The sequence below is a fragment of the Plecotus auritus genome (assembly GCF_963455305.1).
Source record: "Plecotus auritus genome assembly, chromosome: 2".
Lineage (NCBI taxonomy): Eukaryota > Metazoa > Chordata > Mammalia > Chiroptera > Vespertilionidae > Plecotus > Plecotus auritus.
In genome coordinates, this window is record NC_137771.1 from 75,926,586 (window position 1) to 75,935,784 (window position 9,199).

Genomic DNA, 9,199 nt, shown 5'->3' on the forward strand with positions numbered 1-9,199 from the left:
AATAAGTTAAAGACTGTGCACAGTATTTCATGACTTCTAGAGAAAACCCTGACCCTGGAGTCTGGGTCCAGGTCTCTGCTCTTCTCATGGCTACATTAGCCTTTCTGATTACCTGTGGCTGTTAGTCCCCTTCCCAAGGACTTTTATATATCAAGAGGGTGGATTCCAGAGCACACATTCCTGGAAACTAAAGGAATGACTCTAATGGCAAGAACTTGAGAGATAGTAGCAGGCTGATTTGGGTGCTCTTTTACCAAAGAACAGCTATTTTGGAGAACAGGATTTCGGAGGCCTTCAAATTCACACTGCCTGGTGACTGTAAGGTATGCCCAACACCAAGGTTGGCCACAGGAACTTGCTTCTTAGTCCTGACCATTGTTCTGTAATAAGCTTTGTGGAAATTGTACACCCAGATTTCTTCTCATGAAAAAATTACAATCTTCGACCTTTATTTTTTGGTAATTAAAATTGAATAAGGCAACATTTTTCTCCCAATTCCCTTTGTTTCTCAAAATATTTATTAATTAAATATATTTATTCTTTGTAGAAAATTTGGAAAATACAGAAGAGTTGAAAAAAATAACAGTGAAGCCAATCACTGTTAACACTGATATTTTTCCTTCCTGTTCTATTTCTATTCCTTTTCAAGTTAAAAACTAATGGCAATATTTTCTTTTATTTTTTGACAACTTTTTCTCTGGGTGTAAAGTAATATATGCCAATTAAAAATTGGAGAATGAAGATAAAAATAAGAAAAATATATCATGAATAAACTTGCGCCCAGAGCTAGCCTGAGTGACACATTTCTTTCTAGCCTCCTAACAATAACAAAAATTACATCTTTCCCCATTTCAGTCCTTAGTCCTAAATTAACCAGTGTAAAGCTAAATGGAGTTTCTGATATTTTCCACTTGGGTAAGATGAAGAGCTTTCAATTAGTTTCTAAAATTTGAGGCAACACTGGATATAGGTGAGCTCTCATTTCAAGAGATGAATTCAGTCCAGACTTTATAATGGTTCACATTTTAAAGCCTATGACAGAACATCCTGAACACAGCAGAGGTGCATTCTAAAATGTCAAAAATAATTGTAGCTTCTTTCAGCTAGGTTTTTTTTTTCCTTTTAAGAATGCCTGGAGACAGGGCAAGGAGAGTCTGGTTATAGGTGGGACTCTTGGTAATATATAACATGAAGGGATCTCTTATAGAAATGATGCTCATAGCTTAAGTGCACTCTAGCCCATTGCAGCTGCAGCCTGTCTCTGAGTGAGCACACTCTATTGTTATTCCCGGAACACCCATGTCTTATGTGTTTTCTCACTTTTCCTCTGCTTCCTTCCAAATAAGAGGACAAAGTGCATTTGAACACAGCTCCTCTAATGGGGCCAGACTCTTTTCTAAATGTACCTCCTGCTCAGCTTGTATCCTCAAACTGGGGTACACTTGTTTATCAATGGATCACATACAACATTGAAGATAGCGTGAAACAATCCCTGCTTATGCACCCAACAGGGGGGCTCTCTCTGATTTCCAGCACCCAACAGGGGGGCTCTCTCCGAGTTCCAGTGGCAAATTCTATTTTTATTACTTCTTTGGCACTGGTTTTTATTGGGGGAAATAAAGCTTAGAACATATGTGGACATTGTTCTTCTACCTGTCCCTTCTCCATAGAAAGTTGTGAATCCTATACTTATTTTTTCCCACTTTCCTAAATTCCCAAAGACTGCATTGCAGTAGAGAGGAAACTGTATTTTATTCTCTCCCTACTCAGTACCACAGGGGTGCTGCAAAATTTAACCCAACTCTATGACAATCAAAACTCCCATTCTCCTTCCTCTACACATAGTTTGGTAGTTGCATCTTTGGCCAAATAAAGGGATGCTCATTCAGATATCAGTGAGATCCCTGTGTGGGCACAGCCTGCTATGTCTTCCCTGGATGGGATGTCATGGGCTTTCAACTGGTTCCCACATTAGCCAAAAGAGTGAGTCCTCTCTAACTCATGTTGGGATAATAATAACCTGTCCCAAGTGTTCTGACAGAGAGTATATGGACTCAGTGGGGGAAACTCATCATTCTCAAAATATATCTCTGTTCCCATCTTTCCACTGACAGCCCACCTCCTCCACTACGTTGACTTTCTTCTGGTGAAGAAAGAAAAACACTGGTCAAGTGTCAGTGACAGATAAAATAAAGGGCAACATTTTCTGACATTTGCTGCTAGGATCACCTGACAAGTGAATTAGTCTAAGTCAAAGTTGAATATTCCCTGATTGCTAAGAGAGGATTGATGGGTTCCTGTGAACTTGACATGTACTGTCTTTGACACATATCTCTTCTGCCCCAGAGCCAGTGACATGAGCAGCTCTGGCTTTGGATGGTTGACTTCCAACTGATCTTGCATTTCACCCTTAATATGCTTTTTACAAGTATCTATCTATCTATCTTTTTTTTTCTTTCTCTTACTAGCTATTTATATGTCTTATCTATCTATTCATCTATTTTTAAATCCACTATTGGGTTTATATAAATTCACTCAAAAATTAAAGTTTAAAACAGATGACACTGGCAGAATTTGATAAGAGGAATGAAATGAATGTCTGTGAGTTGTTCCTTGTTCCTTGTCACCTGTGCCTTAGTTCAGAGTGGAGACCACCTGGTAAAACCAGCTCCAGCTCTATTCATGGGTGTTTTATTTAATTTTGTTTTTGTATTTTCTAGACAGAAGTATTGCTCATAAGTGAAAGATCAGTCACTTTGAGTCCTTTAGGTTTATTTCAGTTGCGTGTTGAATTGTAAATCTCTGTTTTTATATCTATAATACAATGGGCAGGGGGAGCATTCCCACAACACATGGTGGGATGTGTAATTTAGTTTATTGCCAAGTGTCTGTGGTCAAATTGATATTTAGGATCACAGAGAGCTACCCAGAGAGGTAAGCAGTCATTCAGAGGTTCTGATCAATCTGAAATGGACAATCTGATCAAGTGGATAATCTGACTAGTGCAGATGCCGAGTAACTCTTCTTCCTGTAGCAACAGATCCACAGCTCTCTTTAATAGAATAGAGAGGTATTTGCCCTGATGATTTAGATAATTATTTCCACTATTCACCTTTCCTGGGACAATGCATAATATTTTCACCTTTTCTTTAAAAAATTAATTTTAAATGTTAGCAATTGTGATTTCTGTGACTAATCTTGATGACCTCAGGCCTTAAACAAAGACCTAAGTTGCTTTGGATATATTGTCTTCCTAACAATTTTGGAAGACTATGATGTTATATTCAATAGTTTGATTAAATGACTATAGATAACAAGTGACCAACGTACTAATGTGATAGTTTATGAGAACAAAGGCAATCTACTTATTTTTAGGTGCATTAACTTTTTTGTGTCCTTCCCAGGCATCTGCTGGCACAATAAATAGGTGGGACTTTTTAGAAGAGAATAAAGGTTCTCTAACCAGGGTTATACCTAACTACACTTAAATCTAAAATTAGATCTGGGACGACAAGTCAATTAAAGTATAAATCATAAAAACAGGTAAATTCTGATCATAAAGCCAGGTAAGCTCAAAAAGGGCTTTCTTTGATAAATCCTCTACATTACAGGTTGTAGAACTGTAATTTAAATAAGGACCCAACATATTAGGGACAGTTCTTAATTACATTAGTTTTGGAAAATAATTAATAGGAATATATGCACATTATGCAAGTTATCTTGTATGTAGTGATTTGCAGGACCATTTAATTCATGGTGAGACAGAGTTCATGGATTCACAGAAGGCTAAATTGTATTGCTCGGTATAAAATCTAATTGGGCATTTTTAAGTTTTATGACCTCCGGCACTATATGCTTCTAGGAAATGAAAGTGGAGTGTTCTGTTATTCAGAGATCGTTTTATAGAATACCCAGTATATCCTCCATACATTTATAGTGACTTTCTTTTCTGTGTTATCCTCCTTTTCCTTCAATACAAAATATAGAGAGAATAAATAAGTTATTGCAATTGTTTTTTGAGCTCTACAATTTAGCAGGTTTAGTATAGTGTAAGAATTTTGGAACCAAAGAATTTGTACAATGAACAGTATTTTTTCATACTGTTATAATACCAAAGTCTTTTGATATTGATTAAGAAATGCAGATTTCATTTATTGTCTTCTTGGTTAGTAGCTTACATTTAAGAAAAGTGACATAATTGAAATATTAAACTAAAGGGGAATGCTGATTTGGGATTTGGTTTTGGTGCATGCTTTATTTTGTGATACATCAGTAACCTTTGCAAAAATCTCCTCCTGTCAGTAGCAACATTCAATCTCACACAGCATACAATGCAGTTTGTGTCACTCTAGATGCTGTGCTAAGACGACATTGCCCTAAGTGCTCTGAGCAGTCAGCCTTCACTGCGAATGAGTTAGTTCAATATGAACAGGCTGGAATAAGAGCTGATTTAGTCCCATGATCCACCCAGAACCTCGGGTACATTCAAAATCAACTATGGACTGCAGGATGCTGTTAAAAATATGTGGCTCACTAGTTTAAAGTCATATTTTTAAATAAGCCTGCTGGGAGTGGGCTGCCATTCATGGCTCAGTGATGCTACAAATGGCTTTTCAACTGGAAGTCACTTCCTGTGTTATTTCCAAAATACTGTAAAGGGTGTAAAGAGCAGGAAGAGGGAGGAATTTTATATTTTAAAAGGTATAACCTGTGAGAGAGAGTTTTGGGCATTTGCTTTGAAGCCTTTCCAGTCTGAGGTCTCCTGAGAGGACAGGGACTGCCTTTCTCTCTCATTAAAACTGCAAGGACAACCTTCTGGAATTCACTAGTGATTGAAACTGATATTTGTTTCCTGTACTATTTTGTTTTAGACTAATAAGTTTGACTCCCCCCTGTAATTTTGAGTGCTATTTCTTTATCTATATTTTACTAGGTGCCAATGGGAATAAGGGGAGAAATTAAAAAAACAAAAGCCACAAATATTGTCCTTAGGAAGCTTATGAAGCAGTTGTCTTGGTCAAGAAACATTGAAGTCCAACATCTCTAAATTATATTACAGATTTTCCTACCTGGTGTATAGTTGTTTACTCAGAAAAGAGTGGCAGAGAGAGGGCAGATTCAGAGGCTGGAATTTGCAATCAAGGTAAAATAAAGGGTAGAACCTGTCTCCTCACTTTCTGTCACCTGCTATCATAAGTTCTGGTGGGTTCTTTGAAAATAATGATTATTGTTCTAGAGCCTACAAAGTAATGTGTGAAGAAATTAATCAAGAACATCTGTAAAGCTGTGAAGATTGATGTGGGTTTTCTTTTTTTTCTTTTTTTGGTGTGTGTGTGTGTGTGTGCGCGCGCGCGTGTGTGTGCGCGCGCGCGCGTGCGTGCCTGCGCACAACAATTGTCAAAGTTTTCCTGTTTCTGTCAAATATTGGTGGTGGGGAACATAAAATACCTAGTTTGGATGCCAGTTAGAGAGTTACTCTTTGCACTAAAGTGGATGAAATATTTCTTCCATTTAATATGTTTATTCAGGCATGTTTATTGCCCACCTATTAGCTGTTGGGCTGCCTGATGAACTAGATGAAACAGTCCCTTCTCTTGGATCTTATGGTCTGAATATGAAACCATGATTGATGACAAAAAACAAGGATATAAAATTAGAGGGAAGCCACTCCCAGCTGAAGAGTACAATGGCAGATAGCCTACTTTGCAGAGCATGTGTAAAAGGATACACCTATATTCTTGGTACAGAAAAGGAAAGCTGCCTCAACAAAAATTCATGTCACATTTTGTAAAAGTTAAAATCTCAACTAACAAAGAGATCTTCAGTGTTGTAGGCTGGTGGACAAATACAGTGGTTTCTTTATATATGTCCAATCTTTTACTCTTTGTGATAACACTGTGACACCTTTATAGATCCATACCATTCATTAGATACACACTGTAGCCACCTTCAAATATAGCTTTTATGAATTATTCTCACTATGACCATACAATCTCATTACTCAGACTGACCAGAAAGCAATTCTTAGAGGGTTATACTTATGTATAAGGGAAAGCTTGCAAATCTTGATATGTCAAGGGACCAGGAGATAGTGGCCCCCAGCCTCTGGCTAGTAAGTCCTCTGTTTCTTTCTATCTACCCATAATGCAGTTCTTATACATGGAAAAGCCTTATTTTAAAATCCCAACTCTGTGGTCAGTCTATGCTTTCCCAAAGCGATCTCTAAGCTATTGTGCTTAATTGTCAACTAAGGAGGTCCCCAATATGGCAACAGAAACATGAGGTAAGCCTGATGTATGGTAAGGAAGGGAATGAGAAGGTGCTTCCTTTAAGGAAATGGGTTATAGATATCCACTGAGTTCAACCATAAGGAGTACTCAGAGATAGTGGTCTACACTCCTGCTTGAGGAATTTCTGTGGTAAAATGAATATAAAATATTCTGTTTTTCTTAATGAACATGTTTTATCTTATTCATGAAATCTCTAGAGAAGGATTGTGGACACTCTGAATTAGAATCAACCCTATCTAGTCTGGTACTTTAGTGGTCAACCACATCTGTTATAGAACTATATCAGTCAGGGTTATCCAGAGAAATAGAACCAATATGATAGATAGATAGGTAGATAGATAGGTAGATAGATAGATAAATAGATAGATAGATAATTATGAGTTATGGAGACTGAGAAGTCCTACAATCTGCCATCTGTAAACTGGAAGCTTAGGAAAGCTGGTGATGTAGTTCCAGTCGAAACCTGAAGACCTGGGCCCTAGGGGAACCAATGACATAAGTCTCAGTCTGAGTCTGAAAACCCAAGAATCAGGACCCTGATGTCTGAGAGCAGGCTGCCAGACTAAAGCAAATAGCAGTTAGCATCAAAAAGAGACATTGGAAGGCCAATGGACTTAGATATTCAGCAGGGCTGAATATCAGCACTGCCCTGCTGTGATTGCAATGGCTCAAGGCTTTTTTCTGACCTGATAATCTTTATATTGTATATCAAACTTTACCTTTGATCTGCCCGTATGCATTGCTAAAGGGTAATGTGTATTCAAAGTGAATAAAAAGGAGACGGGAGCCACCTCTTCAAGAAAGAGGTTCTACCTGGCCCCCCAATGCCTTCTCAATTCATATTTTTTGTGTAGTGTACTTATTGTGTCATTGGCCCTCCTTCAAGTCATCCTGAAACTACCATGAAGGTCGCGGCAGCAGGCGACTCACATGACCCACATAACCCACAGTCTTACTCAGGACCTACCTCCCCACTGGCACACATAGCTGAAACAAATGTTTTAGAAATTATATTTACTCATATTATGTAATTCACTCAAATATTTTCAATTCTATTCTGTTTCAAATTTTTAAATGCTAGTTGAGACACACCCAAGTAATTTTATCATCTATTAAAGGGTTAGACTGCAGTATGAAAAACACTGCATTTAGCCAGGATGAAAGGCAGATTCTATCCTGGGTGATAGTTTGGATGGACCACAAGGATCTCAAACTGGAAAGGACATTTACCAAAATAATGGCTACAAGCATTATGATGGTTAATTTTTATTCTTTTTCTTTGTTTCTTCCAGTATCTTCCACATCTTCTAATATAAACACTATGTCATTTGACAATCCATGCACTTCATTAAGTTTGCCAATTATTTCCTTATCTCAGCTCAGTGAGTTTAAACTTTATTCCTAATTTTTGTTCTCTCTTGAAAATTAAAATGTTGGCTCATTCTTGGAAAATTATTTTTCCCATAAAATTTTTTAATTTCAATATAAAAACAGAATACACAGGGGAACAAGCAACAAGACAGGACTTACCTGAACAAAGGCCAAAGGTGAGCTGGTGGTCATTATGCCCATTCTGCCGATGGTATTCCAGTGAAAGGCAGAATGAGAGAAAATAAATCCACATTCCAGTAATGATAGAAAACTTTTTTTTCTTGACAAAGCAGAAGTTACCTTTAATGCATGCAGTACACTATGGTTTTTTCTGTTTTATCCTTCTTGTTTTTTTGTTTGTTTTGTTTTTAATTTAAATTCTTTATTATTTAAAGTATTACATATGTTTCCTTTTTCCCCCATTGACCTATCCCCGCCCCCTCGCCCCCCGCCACAGCATATGCCTTCACTGCACCCTCGCCCCCCACCCCGTGTCCATTGGTTATGCTCATATGCATACATACAAGTCCTTTGGTTCATCTCTTACCCCCTAACCCCCTGCCTTCCCTCATAGGTTGGACAGTCTGTTCGATGCTTCTATGACTCTGATTCTCTTTTTGTTCATCAGTTTATGTTGTTCATTCTATTCCACAAATGAGTGAGATCATGTGATATTTATTTTTCTCTGACTGGTTTATTTCGCTGAGCATAATGCTCTCCAGTTCCATCCACGCTGTTGCAAATGGTAAGAATTCCTTCTTTTTCACAGCAGCATAGTATTCCATTGTGTAGATGTACCAAACTTTGGTTTTTATGAATTAGAACAAAGGATCCATTTGGAGATAGTTATCTTAAGTCTGCAGAGGAACTTTCCAAAGAAGCTGTTCCCACAGAGAGTGCTTACTAAGTAGAAAATGATTAATGGAGCATGATCGTTATTCTTCAATATTGAAAAAAATGTACTTCATACCAGGTTTCACTTTTTCTCTTTTGCTTTCTGATTTGGAAAAAGCTAAATTTAAATTTCTAATGGTCAATATTCATAATACATTATTAAGCAAGATAATTTTGACACAAAAGATCCTTGTAATAATTATAATTTAAAAATTACAATAGAAAAATGACCAGGAGATCATTTACCAAAATAATAACTACATAGGAGTCATGGGTAATTTATATTCTTTTTCGTTAGATTTTTAGTATTTTCCATACCTTCTACTATAAATATTTAGTTATTGGATAATCAGAAGACTAAAAGTAATTTGGCCTTTTGATAAGCTTTTGGCAATAACTTGCTTATTCTTTTGGCAAATTTTAATAAAATCACTAAAAAATATAACATGAGAAAAATGATTCTAGAAAAGGTTGAAAAATTTTATTGATTTACCTGTAAGTTATAAGTAATAAATACTTTGAGACCAAAAGTTGTGCTCTTATTTCTAATAGTTTCCAACTGTCTAACCTAGCACCACAGATTTATCTCTTTATAATAAGTGGGCCAATAATGTCAAATGTAATTGAAAGTCAGGAATTTATTA